At 40.3% G+C, this 11,505-nt stretch overlaps 1 pseudogene; it reads right to left on the bottom strand.

The window, feature by feature from the left end:
• Positions 1-7,026: 7,026 nt before the first annotated feature.
• LOC121479733 lies at positions 7,027-7,164 on the bottom strand (annotated as a pseudogene).
• Between the last annotated feature and the right edge of the window lie 4,341 nt (positions 7,165-11,505).

Raw genomic sequence — 11,505 nt, 5'->3', positions numbered from 1 at the left:
TTGTAGTACAACCTGAAATCTGGCATTGTGATGCCCCCAGCTATGGTTTTCTTTTTTAAAATTCCCCTGGCTATTCGGGGTCTTTTCTTATTCCACACAAATCTTAAAATAATTTGTTCTAACTCTCTGAAGAAAGTCCATGGTGTTTTGATAGGGATTGCATTAAACATGTAAATTGCCCTGGGTAACATTGACATTTTCACAATATTAATTCTGCCAATCCATGAGCATGGAATATTTTTCCATCTCTTTGTGTCTTCCTCAATTTCTTTCAGAAGTGTTCTATAGTTTTTAGGGTATAGATCCTTCACCTCTTTTTTTTTTTTTTTTTTTTTTTTTTTTTTTTTTTTTTTGATCCTTCACCTCTTTGGTTAGGTTTATTCCTAGGTATCTTATGCTTTTGGGTGCAATTGTAAATGGGATTGACTCCTTAATTTCTCTTTCTTCAGTCTCATTGTTAGTGTATAGAAATGCCATTGATTTCTGGGCATTGATTTTGTATCCTGCCACGCTACCAAATTGCTGTATGAGTTCTAGCAATCTTGGGGTGGAGGCTTTTGGGTTTTCTATGTAGAGTATCATGTCATCGGCGAAGAGGGAGAGTTTGACTTCTTCTTTGCCAATTTGAATGCCTTTAATGTCTTTTTGTTGTCTGATTGCTGAGGCGAGGACTTCCAGAACTATGTTGAACAGCAGTGGTGAGAGTGGACATCCCTGTCTTGTTCCTGATCTTAGGGGAAAGGCTCCCAGTGCTTCCCCATTGAGAATGATATTTGCTGTGGGCTTTTCGTAAATGGCTTTTAAGACGTCGAGGAAAGTTCCCTCTATCCCAACACTCTGAAGGGTTTTGATCAGGAATGGATGCTGTATTTTGTCAAATGCTTTCTCTGCATCTAATGAGAGGATCATATGGTTCTTGGTTTTTCTCTTGCTGATATGATGAATCACATTGATGGTTTCACGAGTGTTGAACCAGCCTTGTGTCCCGGGGATAAATCCTACTTGGTCATGGTGAATAATTTTCTTAATGTGTTGTTGGATCCTATTAGCTAGTATCTTGTTGAGAATTTTTGCATCCATCTTCATCAGGGATATTGGTCTGTAATTCTCCTTTTTGGTGGGGTCTTTGTCTGGTTTCGGAATTAAGGTGATGCTGGCCTCGTAGAACGAATTTGGAAGTACTCCATCTCTTTCTATCTTTCCAAACAGCTTTAGTAGAATAGGTATGATTTCTTCTTTAAACGTTTGATAGAATTCCCCTGGGAAGCCATCTGGCCCTGGACTCTTGTGTCTTGGGAGGTTTTTGATGACTGCTTCAATTTCCTCCCTGGTTATTGGCCTGTTCAGGTTTTCTATTTCTTCCTGCTCCAGTTTTGGTAGTTTGTGGCTTTCCAGGAATGCGTCCATTTCTTCTAGATTTCCTAATTTATTGGCGTACAGCTGTTCATAATATGTTTTTAAAATCGTTTGTATTTCCTTGGTGTTGGTAGTGATCTCTCCTTTCTCATTCATGATTTTATTAATTTGAGTCTTCTCTCTCTTCTTTTTAATAAGGTTGGCTAATGGTTAATCTATCTTATTAATTCTTTCAAAGAACCAGCTCCTGGTTCTGTTGATCTGTTCCACAGTTCTTTTGGTCTCGATATCATTGAGTTCTGCTCGAATTTTAATTAACTGTCTTCTTCTGCTGGGGGTGGGGTCTATTTGTTGCTTTTTCTCTAGTTCCTTTATGTGTAAGGTGAGCTTTTAAATTTGAGATCTTTCCAGTTTTTTTTTTCTTTCTTTCCAGTTTTTGAATGGATGCTTGTATTGTGATGTATTTCCCCCTCAGGACTGCTTTTGCTGCATCCCAAAGATTTTGAACGGTTGTATCTTCATTCTCATTAGTTTCCATGAATCTTTTTAATTCTTCCTTAATTTCCTGGTTGACCTTTTCATCTTTTAGCAGGATGGTCCTTAACCTCCACGTGTTTGTGGTCCTTCCAAACTTCTTGTTGTGATTAAGTTCTAATTTCAAGGCATTATGGTCTGAGAATATACAGGGGACTATCCTGATCTTTTGGTATCGGTTCAGACCCTATTTGTGACCCAGTATGTGGTCTATTCTGGAGAAAGTTCCATGTGCACTTGAGAAGAATGTGTATTCAGTTGAGTTTGGATGTAAAGTTCTGTAGATATCTGTGAAATCCATCTGGTCCAGTATATCATTTAAAGCTCTCGTTTCTTTGGATATGTTGTGCTTAGAAGACCTATCTAGTATAGAGAGAGCTAGATTGAAGTCACCAAGTATAAGTGTATTATTATCAAAGTATTTCTTCAGTTTGGTTATTAATTGGTTTAAATATTTGGCAGCTGCCACATTCGGGGCATATATATTGAGGATTGTTAAGTCCTCTTGTTGGATAGATCCTTTGAGTATGAGATAGTGTCCCTCTTCATCTCTCACTATAGTCTTCGGGGTAAATTTTAATTTATCTGATATAAGGATGGCAACCCCTGCTTTCTTTTGAGGACCATTTGAATGGTAAATGGTTCTCCAACCTTTTATTTTCAGGTTGTAGGTGTCCTTCTGTCTAAAATGAGTCTCTTGTAGACAGCAAATAGATGGGTCTTGCTTTTTTATCCATTCTGAAACTCTGCGCCTTTTGATGGGGTCATTAAGCCCGTTCACGTTCAGAGTTACTATTGATAGATATGAGTTTAGTGTCATCATATCTATTCAGTCCTTGTTTTTGTGGATTGTTCCACTGAACTTCTTCTTAAAGGGGAATTTTAAGAGTCCCCCTTAAAATTTCTTGCAGAGCTGGTTTGGAGGTTACATATTCTTTCAGTTCCTGCCTGTCTTGGAAGCTCTTTATCTCTCCTTCCATTTTGAATGAAAGCCTTGCTGGATAAAGTATTCTTGGTTGCATGTTCTTTTCATTTAGGACCCTGAATATATCCTGCCAGCCCTTTCTGGCCTGTCAGGTCTCTGTGGAGAGGTCTGCTGTTACCCTAATATTCCTCCCCATAAAAGTCAGGGACTTTTTTTCTCTTGCTGCTTTAAGGATCTTCTCCTTATCTTTGGAATTTGCAAGCTTCACTATTAAATGTCGAGGTGTTGAACGGTTTTTGTTGATTTTAGGGGGGGATCTCTCTATTTCCTGGATCTGAATGCCTGTTTCCCTTCCCAGATTCGGAATGTTTTCAGCTAGGATTTGTTCAAATACATATTCTGGCCCTCTGTCCCTTTCCGCGCCCTCAGGAACCCCAATTAAACGTAGGTTTTTCTTCCTCAGGCTGTCATTTATTTCCCTTAATCTATCCTCATGGTCTTTTAATTGCTTGTGTCTTTTTTCCTCAGTTTCCCTCTTTGCCATCAACTTGTCTTCTATGTCACTCACTTGTTCTTCCACCTCGTTAACCCTCGTCGTTAGGACTTCTAGCTTGGATTGCATCTCATTTAATTGATTTTTAATTTCTGCCTGATTGGATCTAAATTCTGCAGTCATGAAGTCTCTTGAGTCCTTTATGGTTTTTTCTAGAGCCACCAGTAGCTGTATAATAGTGCTTCTGAATTGGCTTTCTGACATTGAATTGTAATCCAGATTTTGTAACTCTGTGGGAGAGAGGACTGTTTCTGATTCTTTTTTTTTGAGGTGAGGTTTTCCTTCTAGTCATTTTGCTCATTGCAGAGTGGCCAAAAGCAAGTTTTATTGGGAAAAAGAGAAAAAGAGAGGAGAGAAAGTAGGAAAGAAAAGAGAAAAAGAAAAAAGGAAGAAAAAGAGGAAAAAAGAGAAGAAACGAGAAAGAAAAAGAAAGGAAAAATAGGCTGGGGGAAGGAAACAAATCAAAAAGCAAAACAAACAAACAAACAAAGAAAAGAAAACAAAACAAAACACGGGGCAGTATCTTCCGATTCTGTATACTTTACGTCCCTTGACTTCCCCTGGAACTTGTCCGTCTTGCTGGTCTTCTGGGGGAGGGGCCTGCTGTGCTGATTCTCAGGTGTTAGCACTTGGGGGAGCTGCTCTGCCCCTGCCTGGTGCAGGGCTCAGTGGGGGTTGTTCACCCCGTGAGGCCCCGGGAGGAAGCCACAGTGGCGGGGGCAGCTCTGGGACCCTGGAGTCAGCTCCCGCAGTAGCTCCGGGGCTCTCCGTCTGCAGGGCCTGGGGGCTCCGGGGCGGGGCCGCTGATCTGCTCAGTTCCAGGCAGGAGCGTCCTCGCTGTCCTGGGCCCTCCCGGCCTCTGCCTGTCCCGGGGGAGGCCGGATCCTGGGCTGTGTCCCGGCGCCCTGTGCTCCGGGGCCTGCGCTGGTGGATTCGCGCTCCCGCCCCACAGCCCCCTCCGCGGAGCCGCCGCCCGAGCCCCTCCGAGCTGTTCCCGGAGCCGCGCCGCCCCCTCCGCGTGGAGCTTCTTCCTCCGCCCGAGCCGCCGCCGCCGAGCTGTTCCCGGAGCCCCGCAGCCCCCTCCGCGGAGCCGCCGCCCGAGCCCCTCCGAGCTGCTCCGGGCCCCGCCGAGCGCTGCAGCCCTTAGGGAGCTCGGCGCATCTCCCGGGGCGCAGTTCCTCTGTTACTGTCCCAGGGAGCCCGAGGGCATCCCCGCCTTTCTGGGGATCCTGCTCCAATTCCCGGGGAGCCCCTTTCCGCGGGGAAGGTTGGTGCAGCTCCTGCTCCTCCGGGACGGGGCTCTCCTGTCCTGGGGACACTCGCCCCGGCCTCAGCCCGGCTCCTCGCGGGGCCCCTCCCCCTTGGAGGCCTTTTGTTCCTTTATTTCTTCTTCCCCGTCTTCCTACCTTGATAGAAGCGCGAACTCTTCTCACTGTAGCGTTCCAGCTGGTCTCTCTTTAAATCTCAGGCCGAATTCGTAGATTTTCAGGATGATTTGAAGGTTTTCTAGGTAATTTGGTGGGGACAGGTGACTTGGGGACCCTACTCTTCCGCCGTCTTGACCCCCCCCCTCTGTTCATTTCTAAATTGGATTAATTTTTTTTTTTTTTTTGCTATTGAGTTGTATGGGCTCCTTATATATTTTGGATATTAACCCCTTATAAGGTAGTTTGCAAGTATTTTCTACCATTCTGTAGGTTGATTTTTCATTTTGTTGATTATTTCTTTTACTGGGAAGAGCTTTTTAGTTTGATATAGTCCCCATTTATTAACTGTTGCTTGCTTTTCATGTGCTTTTGGTGTAACATCCCGAAGTCATTGCCAAGACCAACGCCAAGTAGATTTTCCCTATTTTTATTTTAAGAATCTCATGGTCTTAAACTTTATATTGAAGTCTTTAAGCCATTTTAAGTTAAGTTCTATTAGTGGTGTAGGATAGGGATCCAATATCATTCTTCTGCGTGTGATGATTCAGTTTTCCCAACACCATTTATTGAAGAGAATATCCTTTTCCCATTGAATATTCTTGGCTTCTTTATCAAATGGTAATTGACTGTATATGCAGGGTTTATATCTGGGCTCTTGATTCTGTTTAATGATTTATATGTCTATTTTTATGCTACTATCCTAATGTTTTGATTACTATAGCTTTGTGTATAGTTTGAAACCAAAAAGTATGATGCCTTCTGCTTTGTTCTTTCTCAGAATTGCTTTGACTATTTGGGGGCATTTTGTGGTTTCATATGAACTTTATGATTATTTTTTCCTATTTCTGTGTGCCATTGGACTTTTGATAAGGGTTGCATTGAATCTGTAGATAGCTTTGGGATAGTATTGACATTTTAACAATATTAATTCTTCCAATCCATGAATAATGGATATATCTACTTGTGTCATCTTCAATTTCTTTTATCAAGGCCTTACATTTTTCAATGTACAAATCTTTCACCTCCTTGGTTAAATTTATTCTTAAGTATTTTATTGTTTCTCTTTATTTCTTTTTCAGATATTTGTTGCTTTCTAGAAATACAACTGATTTCAGTATTTTGATTGTATCCTGTAACTTTACTGAGTTCATTGATTAGTTCCAACAGCTTTTTGGTGGAGTCTTTAGGGGTTTTCTATATATAACATCATATCCGCAACAGAGACCATTTTATTCTTTCCAATTTAGGTGCTTTTTATTTCTTTTTCTTGTCTGCTCTAACTAGGACTTCTAGTATTATGTTGAATAGGAGTGATGAGAGTGAGTACCCTATTCTTGTTCTTGATCTTAGAGGAAAAGCTTTCAACTTTTTATCTTTGAGTATGATGTTAGCTGTGGGTTTGTCATATATGGCCTTTATTATATTGAAATATGTTCCTTTTATACCCAAATTAGTGAGAGTTTTTATCATGAAGAGATGTTGTATTTTTGTCAAATACTTTTTCTGCATCTATTGAGGTTATCATATGATTTTTATCTTTTATTCTATTAATGTAGTTTATTACATTTATTGATTTGTATATATTGAACCCCCCTTGCATCACAGGGATAAATACCATTTGATCATGGTGTATTCATCCCTTTATTAGACTGTTGAGAATTTTTCCATGTATATGCCCCACAGATTTTAGCCTGTGGTTTTCTTTTTTTGCAGTGTTCACATACGGCTTTGGTATGGGGGGCAATGAAACTATCTGATCCTGTATGTTAGAAAGTTTTTGATTACAGATTCAATCTTCATACTTGTTATTGGTTTATTCAGATATTCTATTTTTTTAATAATTCATTCTTGGTAGGTGGTATGAATTCATCAGTTTCTTCTAGGTCACCCAATTTGTTGTATAATTGTTTATAGTAGTCTCTTATGATCCTTTGTATTTTTGTGGTTTCAATTGTAATGTCTCATCTTTTTTTTTTTTGCCACAAGGTGTGTTTTATTTTCATTAATCATACAAATAATTTGCTATAATATTCCAGGACAAATTGGAGATTTATCAGTCTAATGGGGGGGGGGTGTCCCCTCAGAGACCCGCAAGGCCAGTGGCATTGGCACGGAGTGCCTGGGTTCACGGTGCGGCCTGTGGCTCGTGTCCATCCTGCAGGTGGCTCTTCTTCCTCCACATCACCACTGGGGTGTCTCGAGGATGACGCGGGTGGGGAATCCTCTAGGTTCTAGGAAATGTCACTCCGCTTCTCCTGCTCAATGGTCTCTTTGGTCGGCAGGGTCTTCTTCTCCTGCATCTCCCTCCGTTTTCTTTAGCTTGGCCTTATGAAGCTGGCGATTTCCCCTATGTCTGGCTTGTCTGCCATTTTCTTCAAGCCATCCAAGGAGTTCTGCTGCGAGCCCAGCGCCTGCTGCTTCCACTCGCGTTGCTGCAGCAAGAGACCTCATCTTTTATTTCTGATCTTATTTATTTGAGTCTTCTTTTTTCTTAGTCTGCTTGTCAAATTAAAAAAAACTCCTTAAAAAACTAGTTTTTAGTTTTGTTGTTCTTTTCTATTGACTTCTGTTCTCTACTTCATTCACTTCTGCTCTGCTCATTATTTCCCTCCTGCTAACTGTGGATTAGTTTATTCTCCTTCTAATTTTGAGGTGAAATTTAGGTTGTTAATTTGAGATCTTTGTTTTTTCTTAATTTAGGCATCTATCATTATAAACTTCTCAGAACTACTGCTGCTGCACTATAATTCTTGGAATGTTGTATTTCCATTTTTATTTGTTTTAAGATTTTTAAAATTTACTTTTTGACTTTAAACTCATTGGTTGTTCTGGAGTGTACTGTTTAATTTCCACATCTCCATGTATTTTCCAGATTTCCTCCTGTAATTGATTTCGAATTTCATACTATTATGGTTAGAAAAGATACTTGCTAGGATTTCAGTCTTCCTTTGCTAATACTTATTTTGTGACCTATCAGTAATTTATCCTGGAGAATGTTCCATGTGCACTTGAGAAGAATGTGTATCTATGTTGTAGGATGGAACGTTCTATATATGTCTATTAGGTTCATCTGGTCTAAAGTGTGGCTTAAGTGTAGTGCTTCTCTATTGATTTTCTGTCCGGATCATCTATCCAATAGTTGAAAGGGATACTGAACTCCTCTACTATTATTGTATTATTGTCTGTTTCTTCCTTCAGATCTGTTAATATTTGCTTAATATATTTAGGTGGTCTGACATTGGGTATATGTGTATTTATAATTGTTATTTCCTCTTGGTGAATTGACCCCTTTCTCATTATTATTATATTATAACTTTCTTTGTCTCTTATTATGGCTTTTGAGTTAAAATCTGTTTCAATGTAAATAAGTATATCTACTCCTCTTCTTTTTTGGTTTCCATTTCTGTGGAGTATCTTTTTTCATTCTTTCATTTTGAGCCTATGTGTATGTATCCTTAAAGTTGATATGAGTCTTAATAGGCAGCATTTAGTTGGGTCTTATTTTTTCTATCCACCTGGCTGGGGTCTATGAATGGAGAATTTAATCCATTTACATTTAGAGTAACTATTGAGAGGAAGGACTTACTAATGCCATCTTACTGTTTTCAGGCTGTTTTGTAGTCCCCTCTTCCTTTCTTTCTCTCTTGCTATTTTCCTTTGTGAATTGATGATTTTTGGTAGTGGTATGCTTTGATCCCCTTTGTTTATCATTTGTGAATCTACTCTAGTTTTTTTTGCCATGTAGTTACAATGAGGTTCACATAAAATACACATAAAAGTAATACTATGTTTTATTCTGATGATGACTTAACTTCAATTATATACAAAAACTCTGTTCTTTTGTTTCTCCTCCATTTTGTGTTTTTGATGTCACAATTTACCTCTTTTTATATTGTGTATTCATTAACAAATTATTGTAGTTGTAGATATTTTTAATATTCTCATCATTGAACCTGTATACTATGATTAAGTGGTTACCACACCACCATGTTCCAGTATTAGCATATTCTGAGTTTGACTATATACTTTTACCAGTGTGTTGTATATTTTCATATTACTAATTGGTGTTTTTTCATTTCAGCTTAAAGAACTATTCAGCATTTCTTGTAAGGCAGGTCTAGTGGTGATGAATTCCCTTAGCTTTTGTCTGGGAAAGTCTTTAACGCTCCCTCATTTTTTGAAGAACAGCTTTCCCAGATAGGGTATTTTTGGTTGGCATTTTTTTCTTTCAGCACTTTAATATACCATCCCACTCTCCTGGCCTCTAAGGTTTCTGCTGAGAAATTCACTATTAGCCTCATAGGAGTTCCCTTGTAGGTTACAAGTTTCTTTTCTCTTGCTGCTTTTAAGACTCTCTGTCTTTTATTTTTGACAGTTTTATTATAATGTGTCTTGGAGATTTCTTTACATTGATTTTGTTGTGCACATATGAGCTTCATGAACTTGGATTTCCAAATCTCCTCCAAGATTTGGGAAGTTTTCAGTCATTATCTCTTGAAATAATTTTTTTGTGTCTTCTCTCTTTTTTTTCTTTCTAAGACTTCAATAATTTGTAGATTGTTTCTCTTGATGGTATCCCATAGATCATGTAGGCTTTCTTTACTTGTTTTCATTCTTTTTGCTTTGTTTTCTTCTGACTGAAGATTTTCAAAGTTCCTGTCTTCTGATTCATAGATTCTTTCTTTTGCATAATCCATTAGGCCATTTATGCTCTTTTTTGCAATTTCCATTTTGTTTATTTTATCCTTTTCCAAACTCTTTTTAAAAAAAATGACTCTTTGTTAAACTTCTTAATTGTTCGCAGATTTGTCCAATTGTCTTCCTATGTTTTCTTGTAGCTCATTCAGATCCTTTATTTTATCTTAATTTTTTAAAAAAAGATTTTATTTATTTATTCATGAGAGACACACAGAGAGAGGCAGAGACATAGGCAGAAGGAGAAGCAGACTCTCCACATGGAGCCTGATGTGGGACTCGATCCCAGGACCCTGGGATCACACCCTGAACCGAAAGCAGATGCTCAATTGCTGAGCTACCCAGGCATCCCTCATTGAGGTCCTTTAAAAGAGTTATTTTGAATTTTTTCTCAGGCAAATTGCAGATTTCCATGTCTCTGGGGTGGGTTATTAGAATATATTTTGATCCTTTTATGGTGTCATATTTCCTGGCTTTTCATGTTCCTTGAGCTCCTGCCCGACTGTCTTCACATCAAGTAGGTCACCTCCGGTAGTCTATACTATTTTCGGGAGAGAAATACCTTCTGTCAGCCCTGCTGGGAACTCTTAGGCTTTCTCAGATCTTCCGTGGATGTGTTTGCTCCATACTTCTTACTCCCTCTTATGGCAGAATTCTTTTTTTTTTTTTAAATTTTTTTATTTATTTATGATAGTCACAGAGAGAGAGAGAGAGAGGCAGAGACACAGGCAGAGGGAGAAGCAGGCTCCATGCACCGGGAGCCTGACGTGGGATTCGATCCCGGGTCTCCAGGATCGCGCCCTGGGCCAAAGGCAGGCGCCAAACCACTGCGCCACCCAGGGATCCCGTCTTATGGCAGAATTCTTAAGCTTGTCTACCTTCTCTTGATCCTGCAGTGCACTAGGCTGGGTACTGACAGAATTCCTTTTGGTTTCGCAGAAGTGATGCTAAAGGTGAAGTTTGTGGCTTCTCCCTGGCCTACAGGTTCAGGTTGACTTTCTACATTTGCTTACTAGTTGTCTACCAAAGCTTGCTCTTGCTGCCATCAGGGGTGTGCACAGGTTGAGCTGGCCACAGGGTGGTGGTTTGTGTGGGTGAAGTATGTGGAGCCTTGGGGGTGTGCCCATGGGTCAGTTGAGGGGGAATCCAAAGGCCAGGTATTCACTCATGGGCAGGCTTCTTAATGAAGTCCATGATGCTCTTTGGGGTCTGCATTCCTTTACTGCCCTCCCAGAGTCCTTCTCCAGTCTCCCAGTCTCTTCCTGCCCCCTGAGTCATGAAGATTTCATGACTGAGTGCTCTGGATGGGGTGAAAGAGAAGTAGGCCTCTTGCACATCTGGGGAACCTAGGTGCTCACTCGCACATTCTTTTTTTCCCCTACATTAGGGAAGAGGAGGTCTCTCATGGCACTGAGCTGTGCTACCTTGGGGGAGAGGCAATGTGGGTAAAGTCACATTGTTCTCTTACTCTCTTCAGTGCATCTAAACTCATATCTTTTTGCCCCAACAGTATGCTGGAACTTCTCTGTTTCCACAAAGACTCTCTGGACTCCCACAAAGCCTCTCTCATCTGTGGATTATTGACTAAAATAGTTTCTCCAGGGGCTCCTGGACCATGGCTGAGCAGAGCTGGAGCCAGTTCATGGGCCATTGGAGGGTCCACAGCCAGAACAAGGTCTGTATGCCTATGACCTGACATATGGGTGGGTGAAACTCCTCTCAAATCCTTTGGCCTGTGGTGCTAATCCACAAAGGCATTTTTGTCAGTGGACAAAATCATTGGATGGAGGGATGTCTTTTTCATCCATCTTGCTCACGGGATGCTTCTGAAGGTTAAACTATTGAAACTGGTAAAGCACATTCATATTTATTTATTCAACTATCCCTCCATTCATCCACTCAACCACCATCAATCTACATTGATCCATCCATTCCTTCATTTATCAAATATTCATTAAACATCTATAATATATCAATCCTCTATTATGGCATGGACACAATGTAAGCAATTATTA

Source organism: Vulpes lagopus, chromosome 21 (genome assembly GCF_018345385.1).
Source record: "Vulpes lagopus strain Blue_001 chromosome 21, ASM1834538v1, whole genome shotgun sequence".
Classification (NCBI taxonomy): domain Eukaryota; kingdom Metazoa; phylum Chordata; class Mammalia; order Carnivora; family Canidae; genus Vulpes; species Vulpes lagopus.
The sequence above is the reverse complement of the archived record's forward strand: the minus strand, read 5'-3'. Positions and strand labels throughout refer to the sequence as shown.